Source organism: Triturus cristatus, chromosome 1_2, assembly GCF_964204655.1.
Source record: "Triturus cristatus chromosome 1_2, aTriCri1.1, whole genome shotgun sequence".
Taxonomy (NCBI): Eukaryota; Metazoa; Chordata; class Amphibia; order Caudata; family Salamandridae; genus Triturus; species Triturus cristatus.
The window spans coordinates 814850635-814869889 of record NC_140580.1 but is presented as its reverse complement, the minus strand read 5'-3'; positions in this window follow the sequence as shown (position 1 = coordinate 814869889).

Genomic DNA, 19255 nt, shown 5'->3' with positions numbered 1-19255 from the left:
TGAGGACCTGGTTGGCAGCCAGCGAGGCTGGAGAGCACCCAGAGGATGAGAATGCTGTAGAGGTGGAGGAACAGAGCGTGCAGGGCAATTTCTAGACAAATCAGGATCTGTCTGAGGGAAGACACCCTCAAGGGCAGGCAGCAGTGTCTATTCAGAAAGTCTGTCCTCAGAGGAGCTGGAGGACAGGTGGGAAATCATGAGCTCAGTCTAAATGAGCTGGATTTGAAAGCCAAGAGGGTTGATTCCAGTGCAAATGATGGCAGCGTAGCTTCAGTGCAGTCTGAGGGTGAAAGACCATTTACCCAAGGGCCTAGTGAAGGATTATACAAAAGAAGATGACACAGATAGGTGTTTTCAGGGATACGAACTAGCTTTACACGTGAACAGGGTCCCTGATAGAGACTGGGGCAGGTTTGTGGAAGCACCTTGAAGTAGAGGAGAGGGACACCCTGTTGGCCCTAAGTGCGACAGAGCAACTCACCTACTGCAACATGAAGGCAGCCCTCATCAAAAGGTATGGCCTTACTCCAGAGAAGAACAGGGACACGTTTAGGAAGTGTACCAAACTTGATTCACCTAAATATGGCTTAAATGTGTGGATTCCTTCTGCAGAGCACTGGATGGTTAGGTGAAGGGCAGTGAGGTGACATATTTTCAGGGGCTCTATAATTTGATTATAGGGGATTACTGGTCTCAACTTTGTTTTGGGGTCTTAGCCAGGAAGCGTGCCCATGAGGTGTACTGCTGGCTCAGTACCTGAGTCCCAAGAGGTTGAATGTTGGAGACTCAGCTAAGGGAGGGGCACAGCCCTCAACAGAAGAAGTGGGGGGACAAAAACAATAAGAGTAAGGAGTTCTCTAAAGGGCTCCAACCTAGTTCCCAGGGTAAGGATTCCCACCCTCTGTTGAGAAGAAGATCTGGTTCCCAGTAGGGAAGTCTGCAGGAAGGGATCCCTGAAGTGCTTAGTAGATAATCAGGAAGGGCATTTCAAGGGGATCCCAAGTGTCCCAAGCGGGCACAGCCCCCCACCGCCAGGCAGTCACTGGGGATGGTGAGTATAGCGCTTGGCGAGGAGTTAGCCCCAGTTAGTGGTGAGGAGCCAGCTGAGAGTACCCTAGTCTCCTGATGGGCCAGAGAACCTTCATACCTGATTATACTAAGAAGTACAGGCAGTGGGTGACCATCAATGGGAGGAGGGTGGAGGCTTTGAGAGACACCGGAGCCTGTATGACAACTGTCCGGATTCATCTGGTGTTTGAAGAGCGGGTAGAACCTAATGTGGTTCACCAGGTTGTTGCTGTAGACAACAGTGAGTGCCAGTGTATGGTAGCTCAGATTACCTTTGAGTAGGGGGGTCTCAGCTTCCTTGAGGGTAGCTCTGAGTCCATCCATGACTGTTGATTGTCTGCTAGGCAACAACCTGAAGCTAACTGCCTGGAAGGAGGTGGAGCTCAGTTTGCACTTATCGATGTTTTGGATTGCCAGAATGGGCGTGCCTGACTGCATGGTCCATGGCAGCCAGAGAGGGCAATCAAAGGCCATGGAGTCTGAAAAAGTGGCCCAGTTGCCTGCCAGGAAGAGATGCAGTGCAGGAAACCCTCTTCTGAAATTCTCACAGCCCTGTAGGAGGCTGTACTTGAGGGGACGCCCCAGAACCTACAGGGGAAGATGTAGTTAAAGTGGGAGACTTGCCTGAGCTGACCCACTGGCAGCAGGAAGGAGGCCCCACTAGGGAGGAATTCTGCGCAGAAATGGTGCCCACTCTCATGAGTCATCAGAAGCAGGCTGAGGACCAAGCAGCTGGTAATGCCGCAGAACCTCACCTGATCTGTTCGGAGAATGAGCTCCTGTTTAGCAAGCCTAAGGTTGCTGAGCCTGGCAGAGCACATTTGCTGGTGGTACCCCAGTGCTTCAGAGCCTTCCTACTGGGTTTGACTCATGATGTGCCTCTGGAAGTTCCTTTGAGGCAGGACAAGACCTTTGACAGGCTTGTCGCCCCCTTCTATTGGCCCCAAATATGGAAGGCCTCAGCTGTGTTCAAAGGTCCTGTCCTACTTGTCAGGCGAGTGGCAAATCTGTGGAGAGATGCAAGGCTCCCCTGCAACCATTTCCTGGTGGGAGCACCCCTTTTGAGCTGGTGGGCATGGACATTGTGGGACCTCTGATCCCAAGACTGCCATGGGCAACAGGTTCATCCTGGTCTTGGTGGACCAAGTCACCCGTTACCCGGAAGCTATCCTCCTAGGATGGTGAATGCACCCACTGAGGTCAGGGCACTGATGAGAATCTTTACCCAAGTGGGTTACCCCAAGGAGGTGGTATCTGACCTAGTTACCAACTTCATGTCTTATGCATATGGTGCGTATTGTGCGTATGGTGCTTCCTACATGTTCCCCACACCTTACCACCCCAGAGCAGTGGGTTGGTTGAGAGGTTCAACCATACCCTGAAGGGCATGATTATGGGTCTTTCAGAACCCATGAGGCGTAAATGAGATGTTCTCTTACTTTGCCTTCAGGGAGGTAAAGCAGAAGGGGGTTGGCTTTAGCCCCTTTGAACTTCTGTATGGGCACCCTGTGAGAGGATCTCTCAGTTTGGTAAAGAAGGGCTGGCGCAAGCTCCTAGGAAACCACCCAGGATGTATTCAGCTACATGGTGGGCTTCCAAATCAGACAGCCCCCTTATGGAAACTCATCCAGGAGAACCTGTAAGCTATCCAGGAAGATATGAAATGTTGGTATGACCAGAATACCGCTCTGGTTGAAATTCAGCTCGGCCAGAAAGTGTAGGTGATGGCACAGTTAGAGCTCTGGTCTCAGCAAGACAGCTGGTCTTGGCCGTTTGAGATGAAGGAGTGCAATAGTGATGTTATCTACCTGGTGGACTTGTAAACTCCGAGGAATCCTTTGGGGGTCCTATACATGAACCGCCTTCAACCACATTTTGTGAAGTCTGAGTAGTTCATGCCCTTGTTCACGGATAATACGATGGAAGATTAGAGTGAACATTTCCCCAACCTCCTGTCTTACAAATAGCAGGATGGGTCAGTAGAGGGTATGAATCTGCCCCCTACGCTGACCCTAGAAGAGGAGAGAAACTGTCGCCAACTCCTGGGACAGTTTGTCTCTCTGTTCTCAATCATGCCTGGAGTCACTCAATGGTGCATCCATAATATTGACACTAGGGACAGCTTGCCTGTTACGCACAAGTCTTACAGGTTGTCTGATAGAGTGAGGAACAGCATCAAGGAGGAGGAGTCTAAGGTGCTGGAGTTAAGAGTGATTGAGCCCTACAACATTCCCTGGTCCAGCCCAGTGGTTTTGGGGCTAAGGCTGCCCAACCCGGTGTCACACCTGAACTCCAGTTCTGTGATTGCTATTTCGGGATAAATGCCATCACCAAGACTGGCACGTACCTCATCCCCTGAGCTGATGTGCTCATTGATCAGTTTGCAGCTGTCAAGTTTCTCAGCACATTTGACCTAATATCTGGGTACTGGCAAATTGCCTTAGAACAAGAGAGGTAAGCGTTCTCGACACCAGAATGGCATTACCAGATCTGGGTCATGCCGTTCGGGTTGAAGAATTGCCCTGCCACATTCCAAAAGTTGGTCAACCAGGTTCCGGCTGGGTTGGAGAACTTCAGTGCCGCTTACCTTGACACCAACAATGCAGTCTTCAGCTCCATTTGGGACAAACATTTGTACCATCATCAGGAGGTGTTGAAGGCCCTGCAGAGTACAGGGTTCACCATCAAGGCCAGTAAGTGCCAGATAGGGCAGGGGTCTGTGGTGTACTTGGGACACCAGGTAGGGAGCAGCAAGGTGCAGCCCCTACAGACACAGGTTTTTAGGAAACAAGGGTACCCTGATTTGTGAACCTGGGGTGGTAAGGAATATTGAGAGCAATGGTTCAGGTGTGGCCTAAAAGGTCCAAAAACGAGAGGGGTAACCTAGAAAGGGGCACTGTTTTTTACAGATTAAATCAATTCAGTAGGGAGCAAGCAAGAGAAAGAGTCTATAAAGGGTCATGTAAGTCAAAAAATTACAGACATTTGCAAAAATTTCAGTATTAGGGTGCTAACACAGTAAGTGAAAGGAAGCGTGGTGTGAAATAGTGATAGTGAATTTTAAAAAGACATCGCATTGACAACAATATAATTGAACTCCATCAATGATTTATACAAGTTACGAGGAGTTCATGTTGTAGGGTGGTTGACGATGTTTCGAACCCAATTATTGAGGTTCATCTTCAGGACATTGGTGAGCTAGTTAGATATCGTGGGTGCTGGCGATGAGTCAGGGAAAAGGAAATGAATGCTGACTGATCCGAAGCAATTTGTGTTTAAAGAAAACAACCTGTAATTAGCTGGGTAGTTCCGTGGTGCAATGATCCAAAACGGAAGTCTGGAGCTCCAAACCGGCAGTGTTAATTATCAGCCAGATTAATTGCCAAGAAAAATCAATCAGTAATGCATTCAAAAGCCAGCAACAGCAGCAGCAGGACGTCTCTGGCTGCTCGGCTTCAGGCACCCATTTAATGCCCTGTCGCCCAGCAAAATAAATTTATACTGCCCAGGTGGATCTATGTACTGCCCAGCTGCTCAGCCAATTACTGATTGATTTTTCTTGGCAATTAATCTGGCTGATAATTAACACTGCCGGTTTGGAGCGCAATTTGTGACTCGCAAATTGTCATGGTCGTAGATCTGGCCCTTAATGAAGAACAATTAAGATTTACAAAGATTTACTAAGTTCCATATCTTCTCCTTCATCTTCTCCTTCATCAGTATGTATACATTTCTTGAGCTCAGTAGGATCCTCAAAGGTTGTTGAACTGTACTTGAAAGTGAACTTAAAAAAACAAACGATGAATAAGGCCATAGCAAGCTTTCATGGAACAAAGCATTGGTCTGAGGTCCAGAAACTCCTTCAGACTATTAGCAGTAGCCCTGGAGACATCCTGACTAAAGAAAATCTTGTGACCAGACTAAAGCATTTTTTGTGCTGCTGTAAGAACCATCATAAAGATCGGAGTACTGGAGAAAAAAGGCAATAATCCCTCTTGGTCTATTCGATGCTGAGGCATGTGAAGGGCCAATCCTATGCACCCTCTGAATATTTAGAACAACTGATTTTTATAGACCAACTATTTTAGGAATATGAAGCTTCAAAAAATAAATCATATCAGGCCTTCAGAACCTTCTGATATGCCATATACGCATAGGTTATTGTGTCTGTTACGATTTTCAAGGTCCTCTTCTACCTTTTTCAATTGAGTCACCTCTTTAGATAATATATAAACTTTAGGGATAACATCTTGAGCATCACTAACTCTCTGTTCCACCTCTGAAAGTCTGGAGACTAGACAAGACCACTTTTACTCAAGTCTTTGAATCATTGCACTGGTGTCCGCCATGAATGGTCTCATATTTTTTAGTTCATCCATACTATCTTCCAATGTCAGAGGCAATGGTGATTTATTTGGAGAGGTAGGATCTTTTTTCACCCTTTTATTCGCATTTCCTTCAGACTCCTTGCGACCACTAGCATTAGAGGTAATAAAATCTTGTGCTTTTGGTGAATGTGCAGACTCCATAAAGACTTGCATTAAAATGAAGGTGACTTATAAAGCCTTCCTAAGAGCTACATGGAAAAGAACATCAAGGCCCCCCGGCTAAAATAAAAGGACCTGCTACATTAAAAAAGCAGATTTAAGGTCATATGTTGGGTCAATGAGCTATAGATATCAACCAATGTGCCTCTATGTGATCACCCTGAACAAACCATCCCACTGTTAAAATTGCTCGAAAAACTACTGAGTGCATATTGAGCATGAAGTAAGAACAAAACTGCTCAAATGTGTAAGCCATCTCCATAAAAATATGTAATTCCAGTGTAGATCAGGTGGGAAACAAAAGGCGCGCTCCCTGCTGAGAGAAAAGAAAAACAAGCCAGAGGCTCATAAATTGGTGGCCGCACTCCTGAGCGTGACAGGAACGGTAGGGGAATGAACTCCTCAGTCAGCAATAGACCAATTAAGGGTCTAATAACTTACCCCGCTGATCCCGGGAACTTCCTATGCGACCCGGGATGTTCAAACCAGCCACATAGTTGATAAGCGCGTTCCTCCAGGCAAAAGGTTCCTCGGTGCCTCGGAGGAATGCCAAAAGAGCAGACATCTTGTCTCGCCATCACTCGCGCTCCCATAAACTGCCATTTCAACCTGGTAAGTGCACTGACTTGCCAGGCCCAAACCTTCTTGTTTATTACATGTAAGGTACCCCAAAGGTAGCCCATGGGCAGGGTGCACTGTTTTCAAAAGGTAGGACATGTACTGTTGTATTAAACATGTTTTGGTAGTGTAATACTTCTAATTTTGTTTTCCACTACCGCAAGACCCATCTCTCCCAATAGGATTGCATTGGAGCTGATAGGAAATTGGAGTATGGCATCTCGGGACTCAAAATTTAAAAATACATCTTTTAGGGAAGTTAGTTTTTAAATTGAAGGTCTTAAAATGACACTTTTAGAAAGGGGGTATTTTCTTACCTAACCATTTTGTGACTCTGCCTGTCCCTAGAATACACGTGTGGGTTGGATCACAGTGTGGCTTTGCGAATTCACTGCAGATAGGCACACACAAAGAAAGCTGATGTGTGCTCTGCATATCCTGATGACCCATAAAAAGGCTAATGGGTCTTCCTGAGCTACTGTGGTGAGAGGAGTTAATACCTGCATCTGAATAGGGCTGTACCTGTCCCCTCATTAAGTAGTCTCCATCCTCCTGTTGTGTGTCTGGAGCCAGTACCAGGAAGGGCAGTGTCTTGTGCACTATAAAGACATTTCTTTTAAGTTTGCCTACTTCAAATGCTGAATTGGGTATTACCACTGGACCTCTGACACCATATTCTAAGAACACTGAGGACATTCTGCCAAGAAAGGGAGCTTTTGTGCTGCAAGGAGGGGATGCCACTTTCCTGCTTCATTTGCTGTGTTAGCCTGCTGCCTGCTGTTTCTGTCTTGGGAATAAAAGAACTGGTCTTTGCTTTTTACATCCTGCTTTTCAAGTGTCTCAAAAGGCTTGAGTTGAGCTTGCCTCCTGTTGAAAGTCACAGGGCCATCAAAGACTTCACCTGCTGCCTCTAGGCATTTCTGCTGGAATCCCTACTCTGCCAACGTATGCTAAATTCAGTTCCTGAGCCCTTGGAAGTGAGTCTGCTGTGGTAAAAAAGAAGAAACCAGTGTATTGACTTCTAGTGTAACTTCGGAGCCGAAGCCACTTGCCGACACTGAGCCATTGCCTGCATCAGAGCCGTGGTCCCTGCTAATAGCTATGACCGCGACTTGCAATGCAGGCCTCGATGCTGCCGCAGTGCCTCCAAGAACTGATACAGAGTGAGTACCAAGTACCGCGTCATATGAAGTCTGTGGCACCCAACTCTGCCACCATATGGGTGGCTCCATGGTGTGCCATCAACATTGCAAAATCAACATTGTGTGGCTTCAGTCTCGACACTTCATTGACCCCACACTGCCGCCGGAACCGATGTCTCCCCGGAACACCGCATCACCTCCTCTGTGCCTTGCAAATTCCGAGCACCGATGTGCAAATGACCTGCACCAACAGTAAGTAGCAGACACTGCACTGGCCCCAGTGACACCTCACCTCCCCGGCACCTCGCAACGTCTTTGTTGTGTCATCGTTTCTAAGGTACTGTAACTGGGGCGTGTAGGACTCCATAACTGGCCTGTGCGCTATCGTGGTCGGCCCCAAACTTTGAGATTCAACTTCATCAAGCACATCATTGTAGCCCCAGTTGAAGCTATGGTGTTCCTAAGAGCTATAATTTCATTTGATCTTTGAGAATTTGTAATTTGATTCTGTCATTTCGATCTTGTTTTACTCAGATAAACATTGGCTATTTTTTTTAACTGGTGTGGAGTAGTTTTGTGTTTTTTTCACTGTGTTACTGTGTGGGCATACAAACACATTTCCTCTGAGAATACGCTTGACTGCTCTTGCCTAACTACCAAGGGGGTGAGGACGGGTTATTCTGAGGGTTTAACTTACTTACCCTGACTAGAGTGAGGATCACTGCTTGAACAATGTGCACACAACTGGCAACCAGAAACCCCATCTCTAACAGCAACATATACAAATATCCAGTTTCAAGGCATGGAGAGGAGCAGAAAGAGGGAGGAGGGAATAACATACACGTGAAAGAATAGAATGAAAACTGAGCCTTACAGTCTTCCTCAATATTTTTAAACATCCAGGGGGATCCTGTTCATTAGAAGATTCTTCATACAGGTTTTGAAAGTAGAACTGGAGTGTTTTTACAAGTGGGAGCAGTTGGTTCCAAAGTTCGGTACTTGCTGCAGGAAGTAGTTTCCCTCTAATCGTTTCATGCACAGATGATTTTTGTGCTGTGCTCTGAAGTGAAACCGTGTGTTTAATAGTTGAGTCACAGTTTGCATAGTGAGGTTTTCATATACAGAACAAGAGAAATATCATTTCTGTTTTGGTATGCATTGCATAGTATAGTTGAGCTCAATTTTCACCTTTTTGTCAGTGTTTCAAAACCAATGGCGAATTGTGTCTGACTGATTATCAGGCTGAGGTTTTTCAACAAAAGTGTCCAATATTCTTTGGTGCATCATCACTGCTATTCAAAATGAAAGAAACCTGTAAAGCAGTTGGCCCAGCAACAACTTCTTTTAGCGAGAAACCTTGGGAAGGCTAGAGAAGCGGAAGAAGGGGTAGATGACAATATATTCCTAGTGAATGGCAACGTAGACAACATTAATATTAATGGCAGCGTAGTTAACGATTTTGAGGGGCTATACAACCTAATTCTGAGGGAGCCAAAGCTCGATATTTGTTTTACAAAGCTGCTCCAGCACCTAGTGTGTATCAAGCTAACTGAACCTTTGTAGCTTGCTTAGGAGGCGGAAATCTGGGTCAGCACCCCAGTGTCCAGGAATGGGGCTTCCCAAAAGCGTGGCCAGGGTTCCCACCGGTGAAGTCTATGACTTTATCCCTGTCTGGCTCAACAAGATATCCACAGTTGCTGCTTTGTGCTTTTTGGTGCTATTATCAATGACATTCTTAATCCAGTATATCTCCAGTTCTACTGATTGGATGTTTGTTGCTTTGGTCTTGTGTTATTTATTAACAATAACTCTGGGGCATATTATCATAACACAGCATTAAAATTATCGCCGCTTTAGCATCAGAAAACTGCCGCTAAAGCAGCGATAATGGGCTTGATAATATACCCTTGAGAATTCCCATAGAAGCCCATGTTCTGGTGTCAACATGGGCTTCTATAGGAATTCTCTGCGGCATATTATCAAGCCCGTTATCGCCGCTTTAGCAGCAGTTTTCTGCCGCTAAAGCGGCGATAATTTTATCGCCGTGCTTGATAATATGCCCCTCTATTGTTTTAATCTGGTGTGGGATCCGTTTGTGGTGTGTCTTCACTGTGTTTCTGTTTGAAGTGTTGCACAAACACTTTACACATTTCCTCTAAGGTAATCCTGACTAGTTTGTGCTAAGCTACCAAGGGTGGGAGCATAGGTTAATTTAGTGTTTGCCTGTGTCTTCAACTTGACAAGGATTGTGGTTTCTGCCTGAATAGGGTTTTATCCCTTCAACCAGCACCCAATTTCTTATACATTGTTTAGATTTCATTTTTACCATGAATAGCACCATTCCTACTAACTTTTTACTGAAAAATACTAATAATTACATGAAGGGCTGTATTGATGTCATTTCATGAACTTCACATAACAAACGTAACATGAAATTCCTGAAAATACTTAAAATATGACAGTGTAATTTACTGCCTTGCCCCAGACATCCAATAATGCAAACACTGGTTGCACCTCATGCAAACCTTAACTCCAGCAAAACAGAAATCCTGATACTCACCAAGTACAAGAAGCAAAAAGAAGTCCAGAGCTGGGGAAACAACTTGAAATTGGGTGGACTCAAGCTCCATTTTTCACTCAATGCTTAGCCTTGGACTCACCCTGGACACCAGCCTCACCTTCACCATCAAAGAATACATCACCAAGAAAACTAAGACAGCCAGGCACTAGTAATCTCAAATAAAGTAAATGAAATTGCTCTCCCAAGTACATGACTTCAGCACCGCCCAATGAGGCCTTGTACTTCTGCATCTGGATGGTTGCATAATCCTACTCCACAGTCTTCCAGACTCATCCCTGTCCACTCTTAAGGGCATCTTACTAGTGGTTGGTGTAACTAGCGTAATTCTCTCTACTGTAATTATTCATAATTACTGTAAAACTACTCTTAATTATCCATAATTATGGAAGAAAAATAATACAGCATTTAGCACTATTTCCTAGTGGAAAATGCACCCTCGCCCCCAAAATAGACCCCTGAATGCATTTTGCGCTAAGAAAATAGCACTAAATGCTACAAGACATGAACAGTAGTAGTCAGCAGCCGCTCGCTCCCACTTTTATTTTTACTATGGTCCTGCGATGGGATGTGTGCCATGAATTACTTATAATTACTCAACCTGGGGTGATCAGGTAATTTCTGTAATTTTGCATCAGAAGAGTAATGCGTAATTACTGAAATTGCTCCGATTACTCCATCATAATTAAAATGTTGCCGAGGCCTTTATCTTGCACAACTCAGCATGCCTCATCAAGCCCCTGAAGAAGGATTGTCACATCACTCCGACCCTGTTGGATCTTCACAACTCTACACTGTATGTTCACAACCAACTGCACCATCTACAAAGTGATATTGACCAATACCTCTGCCTACCAGGCTGACAAGCTCACCATCTCCAGTGGTGCTCTATACACCTACAAACAAGGGGCAAAGAAGTGCAAAAAGGAAACAAAACAAGGGAAAAGGCCTTCTCCATCTACACCCCTGGATCTGGAATAATAGCCCCAGGGATCCTCCAACCCTGCCCCAATTCCTGTTCCACAGACCCATGAATCACGGACTCCTGAATCATAGACTTTCGTGTAAGGCATACAACTAGGTGCCAAATAAATGGTGAAATATGTTTGAACTTGTTTCCCACAAGGCAGAATCTCTTGACTGTTAAACATGTTTGGATGATATAACTATAAGAAAAAACACATTTTAAGTTAATTAAATTTGCTTATGACATGAATGATTTAAATGAAAATTGCACTTTTCGTAAAACACATGTTGGGATTGTTGGGCATAGCTGGTGTCCTATTGACAATTCTTTAATTCAAATGAAGTAATTTGAAAACATAAAGAAGCAAATAAAGGACTAGTTACACTTTCCAAACAACAAACTGTACACAGATATTAGCAACCTTCAACGCAGGCCCAGTCAAGTTGGAGAGCTGGACTTATCTGTGCTTATATGTGTACTTAAAAGTCACTAGATTTGAGGATTAGAGCAGTTTGCTCACCAAAAGAATACTGTTTTCCTTTCTTTATGTCCACTAATTATTAGTATGAGATTGATCCATTTGCTGCAATGTCAAAATTATCTGAATATGTGTAAAAATATTTACACTAAGTGAACCACTGGCGCAGTATATTGTATATAAATACCCTGGTTCCATTTCTGGAATGCAGGGCAGGCATATTTTTTTGAACAGAGCAGAACAGCATACAATTTCAAAATGTTACACAAACAGAGAGCCTAAGCGGGAACAGGCAAGCAGATGCATGATGGTACAATAGTGCAGGAGACCTGGGCTGTTATCCTCCCAAGAAGGCATGGGAAGGCAGGGAGGTGCATACTTCCTCTGTTCCTACAAATTATTAAGGGTGGGCGGAATTTGCGAAATTGACTTTCGCAAATTATCGCGAAATTGCACAAAATCTCCGCGAGCATGCGAAACATTCGCAAAGATGCGGAGATTGCTTTTCCCGCACGTTCGCGATGTGTTTTTGCATGCTCGCGGGAAAATATATCTCCAACTTGCCCATGCGGTCGCTAATGGGCGCGGCCATCTTGCTCGCGATGCGTATTTCCTGTTCGCGATCACAATGACGTGTTCACGATCGCAAACTCTCACGGGATAGCGCGACCGGCTACCAACAATCCAACATCTTGTGGCACGCGCGAACGGATAGAAAAACTCGTCGGCGAACGCAGGGACCCGGTAAGTCGCAAACGTGCGTGCGAGAATGCATTTTTAAAGCGCGAACAAGAAAAATATTTCTGTTTCGCGGCAGGTTGTGAAAGTTTTGACATTTTTGCGCTCTCCGCGGAACGCGAAAATGTCAAAATATCGCAAATACCGCGAACGGAACGAAATTTACCACCCAGGCCTACAAATTATCGCTTTGTAGCTTTGCAGCATCAATCATAGGAATAAGCACATTTTATCCAAGATAAAGGTATTTTGGTCACTAATCTCCAGTCAACTTGGACATTCCAGTACCAATTGTAAAATATTCAGGCTGGAATACAGACTTGAAAACAGAAATCCTTGAGGGCCAGAAAACAGCAATTCAGGTTCTTTGCCGGTATTGATGCCTGTTTATTTCATAGCTTAAACATCCTACCCAACAGTGTATTATCTTATAACAGATTTCCTCAGGGCTAGAAACTCATTCAGTGCATATTTTACTCCTTAAGAAAACAATCCTGTATAAACATACTTAAGAATATATAAGAATGAGGCACCCATTTTTTTTAAACTACAGTGTCCAGAGACTATACACTTTAATATGGCCAGAAGTATGTTCAATAGAGAGGCAGTGCAAAGAGCAAATAGAGCAACCGATAGTAACCACCTGTGCTCAAAGTACAACTATGGCTATATTCAAGAAACCTAATCAAGGAAAAGAAGTAGCCCACCTGTGAGCAAAAGTTATCTTGGTTGGTGCAAATGTCGCCCCTGCCCGCTGACATAATCATTGCTATTCAAAAAGTGCCTAGTCAATAAGAATGAGAATGGGTGGTGAGCCCATGGGTGCTTTGATGAGTCCTATTGCAAATGTTGTATCCAAACGCTCAGCACATCAGTCAAGTCAATCCTCAGTCCATTGGTGAGTTAAGTACAACACAAGAAAAATACCTGGGAAACAGAACCACACAAAACTGAAAACCTAGCAGTGGATGTCACAACCAATTAAAGCACATCTATTAGCCTATCACATCCTCATAATAACCCATATCAAAATATCTTACGTCCTTGGCCTCAAAATTACTATAAGGAGGTGCCTGAGAGTACATTTGCAAAGCAAATTAAAAAAACAAAATAATGGAAGAAAAGCTGAGCAGGTGCAGCAGGATCAAAGGGATCACTGCAAGAAAAATGTGCACAATTTATTTTGTGCTGCTCTAGAAAGGGCAGATGCACCACCAATTAGGTAAAATGAGTTGTGGGGGTTACCAGACATTAACAGCCTGATAGGGCCTAAGAATACTTTTCAGCATGTAAAGAAGTAGAAAAAAGACTTAGCCACATGACTAATATTAAAATGTTCCATTAACAATTACAAAGTTAACAATGAATCTTTTAATCTATTAATTAATGTCGTTGTCAGATGGTATCATCCTCAGTGGTTTTAATGGTGTTGTCTTGGTTTATCATGACATATTTTCAGCTTTTGTTGATGTTGTGATGCCCTGACAAAGCAAGGAGGCCTGACGTTTGATATCTACACCTAATTAGATTGCACCTGGTATATGCAGAGTGTTGTATTCTTACATGATGTTTTATCCTCTATGTTTCTCTGCTCTAGCTGCTCAGCCTGTGAGTGTCTTCTGTATGGAATGTTGGGGAGTGGACCTTGGGTAGAATGCCTGGGTGACTGGATGAGGAGTGACAGTTGGTGAGAGGGGCTGAGCAGCTAGCAGGCTGCTCCTGGTGGGGCTGTTCAGAGGTATTATGGTCGTAGTGTTTAGGGCTTGATAGGGCTGTGAACTGTTAAGCAGGTGTCACTCTAAGTATTTCTACATGACAACTTAATTGGTTAAGCAACTTTCCTTTTTATAAAATGATTTATTGGGTGTTGTTTATTTGTGTGCTTATGGACCGCGCTACTAGCCTAAACCACCTCCCTTGAGTAGACCTTGACTGCTCTGCCTCACTCCCCTGAGAGAGCCAAGTGCTACAATGGGGTACTTCCCAGTAGATGGAAGGATGAACATTTTTTTTTTTTTTTTTTTTTTTTTTAGTTTTCAAAAAACCTTTATTAAGTCGGAAATAAGCAGTACACAGCCCCTGTGCCTACAACCAGCAACTGGCCGGCAGCGCAATATACGAACTGAGTGATGGTTAAGTACACAGCTGTCCGCCTACAACCCCTTCAGGGGCCGGCAGCGTTACAGGGAGCGGTAATGCCACAGTATGGTGTTCAGTAGGGCTGCAACATACTTTACGTCACGTGATGTGTATGTATCATTAAACCTAATAAACCATTACAATTTGTGCATAGGTTGAAACTATATAGTGTAGTGACTTCTCGAGTCACACCTGGGGAATACAGTGGATCATGGTCACAGTGGCACCTGTTTCGTGGTCTATGGTGACATTCGGGATGGCTACAACCTCATCATCTTTCAGTACCCCGGAAGAGGGCAAGCCAGTCCCCGGAGGGATCAGCAGTTAGCAACGGGTGCTCCGACCTGCCGATCAAGAGTGAGATCTAGGACCTCCCTCATCCAACAGAGTTTCCACCCCCCACCCCCCAAATAGAGTGACCCAGCGGAATCAGTGGTATAGAATTCGGGCAATCGGGTAAGTGAGGGTGTGCTATGTCAGCGGGTGTGATAATAGATATGTCGTAAGGGGACTCCAAATATCCACCGGTCTGGACGCTGTGGGTAGCAGCTCAGCATAGCAGAGCAGCGTATCTTGGCAATGCACCATGTTGTCGATCCAGTCTTTGTATTTAGGAGCCCTGCCCCTGCCCCATCTGCAGGCGATTAGCCTCTTCGCAAGGAGGAAAGCAATGGTGGCAAACCGACGAACTGGTTTCTTAATGGTTTTCGTGTACCCCAGAAGTGCCTGCATCGGAGATGGTGTAAGTGAGACTCCTATCATTTCCGAAATGCCGGAATATATTTGTTGCCAATAGTCGGCTATTTCCCCGCAGCCCCAAGCCATGTGTAAAAAATCTGCCGCTGGTGTGCGGCAGCGCCAACAAAGATCGTCCCCTCGGAGGCCCACCCTACACATGTGAACTGGAGTACAGTAAAGACGGTGCAGGAACTTATAGTGGATAACTCTAAATCGACTACTGGAGGAGATCTGTGCGGTCTGGAGACAACAATAACTCCAAAGTTCGTCTTCTATGGGTATCCCTAAGTCAGCCTCCCACCTAGTGCGGGCCCTGCAGATTCCCGGGTCAGACACCGCGCGTATAGAATGATATAGATTAGAAACCGCGTGTGCCGGAGTGGCAGCCTTAAGCAGCTGTGTAGAGGGTCTAAAGTGGGTGGCTCCTCTGGGAACCCCTCGGTTAGCGATCGGACCCCCCCCCGCAGACGAGTATAAATAAATGTATCCATAGGAGTGGGTGTGAGATCCGCTAGCATGTGCGTTTGAGACCGAAACAGCCCGTTATGGTACAGGTCTCCCCACGTCTTGATGTTAAGTTTAGCCATAAATTTCTTAAATATTTGCTCCTGCAGAATGGGGAGCCGGGGATGATATGCCAGAGGCAACAGAGGAGAATACAGAAGTGTCATTCCGGCTTCTTTTGCGATCTTACGCCACGCGAGAGCCGAGCTGGAGACTGTAGTGTGGTGTGCAGCCCTAGTCTCCGGCACACTAAAGATGGCCCCCTCCAGTGGGATAGGGTCCACTAGCTTGTGTTCCACCGCTATATGTGGCATAAAGGGAGTGGGGTGGATCCAATGGTGAACATAATGGGCCTGGGCGCTGTAGTAATACAGTTCGAGCTCCGGTAAATCGAAGCCCCCCTGGGCAAATGGACGGGTCAAGACGTCCCAGCTCAGGCGCGGCCGCTTCCCTCCCCATACCAGTCGGATGAGCTCAGAGCGCAGAAGGCGGAAGAAGGACCTGCCTGGGTAATATGGGATGTTTAGGAAGAGGTAAAGTAGCTTGGGAAGGATCACCATTTTAATGAGGGACGCCCGCCCTGCAAAAGAAAGGGGCAGCGTGATCCATCTGGTCACGCAAGTTTGGATATGTTCAAACGTGCGACCATAATTCATCCGCATCAGTTCGGTCCTATCGCGGGAGAGTAGAATGCCCAGGTATCGGACCTCATCCTCACACCATCTCAGAGGGTAATCTAGCGGAAATGGCTGGGCGGCCGCGGTGAGCGGGAATATAGTGGACTTTCCCCAATTAATGTGTATACCTGACAGGCCGGCAAAACGAATGAATTCCCTCAAGATAGGGTTAAGATTAACAGCAGGGTCGCGGATGTATAACGTGATGTCGTCCGCATACAATGATATGAGCACTTCCCTTTGAAGACAGCGCAGAGCCCTTTCCCGGTGATGCTGTCGAAGACGAGCAGCAAGCGGTTCCATCGCTATGGCGAACAATAATGGGGATAGGGGGCACCCCTGACGAGTTCCCCGGGACACAGCAAAGGCCTCAGAAATCCGACCATTCACCCCCACCCGAGCCACTGGTCTGCGGTAAAGGATACCGATCCATTGCGTAAATCCTATCGGCATCCCCATGTTTCTCAGGATACAGTGGAGAAAGTCCCACTCTAGGGAGTCGAACGCCTTGGTGGCGTCCAGTAGGACAGCTGCCAGAGGCAATTGAGGGTCCACATTATCCACTATAGAGAAAAGGGTCCGGAGGTTGTGGGAGGTGGCTCTGTCGGGGACAAATCCCGCTTGGTCCGCCAGTACCAGGCCCCCCAGTATTAGCTGCAAGCGATTGGCCAGCACTTTGGCCAAGATTTTTGCATCACAATTGATTAGTGAAAGGGGCCTGTAGGAGTCACAGTAGTGAGGCGGTTTCCCGGGTTTTAGAAGCGAGGTGATTAGGGCTTCCTGCATAGAGGGGGGAAGTGTGCCGGATTCATGAGCTTCCATATAAACCTCCCGAAGCACCGGCGCAAGTAGATCCACGTATGCCTTGTAGAAGTCCATAGGCAGGCCATCCAGGCCAGGTGCCTTCCCGGGTTTCATCTGCCTGATAGCATCCCTGATTTCGTCTAGGCCAATGGGTTCAGCTAAGAATTCCCGGTGACGGTCCGAAAGCCAGCCCAGCGTCAGCTCCTTCAAGTAGTCGTCCATATCTAGTGCACCCACCCTGGTAGTTGCGTAAAGAGCAGAATAATGGGCAGTGAAGGCAGCTAGAAGCGAGTCCGAGTCTCGCAGAAGCATCCCGTCGTCTCCCTCCAGTTCCAAAACGAATTTTGAGCCCCGTGGGGGCCGAACCATTCCCGCCAGAAATTTCCCGGGCCGCTCGCCCTCACCATAAGCCCTCGCCCTAAAATATTTACCCCGGAATTTGACCTCTCTCTCGGCGGTGGAGGTGTAGTCCGATAGGGCCTTTCTGTATTGTGCCTGTGTATCCGAGTCGGTGGCATAGTCCGGTCGGGTTTCTAGCGTGTGTAGTGTAGTTTCGAGTGTGCGCAGCGAGGCACGCAAAGTTCTCAGTACTCCTGAGCTCTTTGAGATGCAGATGCCTCGCACTGTGACCTTCAGCGCTTCCCAGAGAGTGGCAACTCGCTCCACCGAACCCTTGTTGTGAGTAAGAAAGTCGGCAAGCTCCTGACCTAGTTCAGAGCGGAACAGTTCGTCTAGTAAAATGTTGGGTTGAAGTCTCCAGGAGGGTGGCCTTCCCATTATATCCGGTAAGCGGAGCTCAACCAATACCGGGGAGTGGTCCGAAAATGTGCGCGCTACGTGTTGGACTGTGACTAGTGAGGGTGCCAAGCCTCTGGATACTAAAACGTAATCCAGTCTGGTCCATGTGGCATGAGCGGTATTCCAGTGTGTGCCCTCCGTCTGAGTCGGATGTAAGTGGCGCCAGGTGTCTACGATGTCCTGAGCGTCGCAAATGTCCCGCAGGTACTTGTGTGTGGTGGTGTAGTGTTGGGCAGAGGGGTTGGATCTATCCAACGCGGGATTAAGCACAGCATTAAAATCTCCCCCCCAGATAAGATGTGTTGAGCCCACTTCCCTGATCTTGTTCCAGAGAGCTATGAAGCTGCTCGGGTCGTCACAGTTAGGGCCATATGAGCAGGCAAAGGTGACAGTCTACACTCCCATCCTGCCTCAAGCCATGCAATACCTTCCCTCCCGGTCTACAGCGTCACCCATGGGAACAAACGGGACGCCTCTTTTTTATCAGGATTGCAGTACCTCTCGCATAGGACGAATAGGAAGCAAAGGCAGAGTGCGCTGCCCATCGGGAGGCAAAGGAACCCCCACGTCGGGGATCAATATGAGTTTCCTGTAAGAATGCGACCTGGGCCCCCAATCTGTCGAGGGCTCCCAGTATTTGTCTCTTCTTTCTTGGGTCTCCCAACCCTCTTACATTCCAGGTGATAACGGAGAGCAGCCCCCCCCAGTGATGTCAAGGTTCACCACGTGACTCATATCTGCCGATAGGTGAAGAACAAGTCATGGGACGTACTGTATCGTTCCCTCTTTGGTGCCACTGTGCCGTTAAGGTGTCGGATGTTGTATCAACTCTATGCCAAGTACCAATATCAGTATGTACTGTAAACCAAACAAGAACAACCCCTTGAAATCCTCCCCGCCCTCCCACTCCGACAACCCCAACCCGTCGGGCATCTTCCCCACCCCACTTAATCCCACAACTTCGAATCATATCCTACTGGGGAACACCCAATTGGGGGACACAAGGGCTCCAGACCTGCCTCCAACTCCCCCCGATATTGCACCCGCTGTCCGCTAGCGATAACAGCCTGCGGAAAACACGGGAGGGGGAGGTGGGTGCCAGAGCGAGAAATAGGTGTAGTGCACATCCAGGAATCCAGGAGATAATTAAGGCACAACTGTTTGTAGCCTACCAAGTCCAGGCTAGAGCAGAGAGCAGCCATTATGTCGAGCGCCCGGGCCTAAACCCCAGGCGGGAGCAGAGCACATTGTCAGCATTGCGAGGATCCATTACAGGAGATGCGAAGATGCGATCAGTCAAGAGCAGAAGTGGGCGAGCGGGAGCCAGCCCCCCCTGACGGGGACTCAGCAGCACCACGGGCCCGCCTGTGGTCCTTTAGGAAGAGTTCCACCTGAGAAGGGTCCTGAAAAATGTGGGGCTTGCCTTGATGAAACACCCTAAGCCGGGCCGGGTACAGCA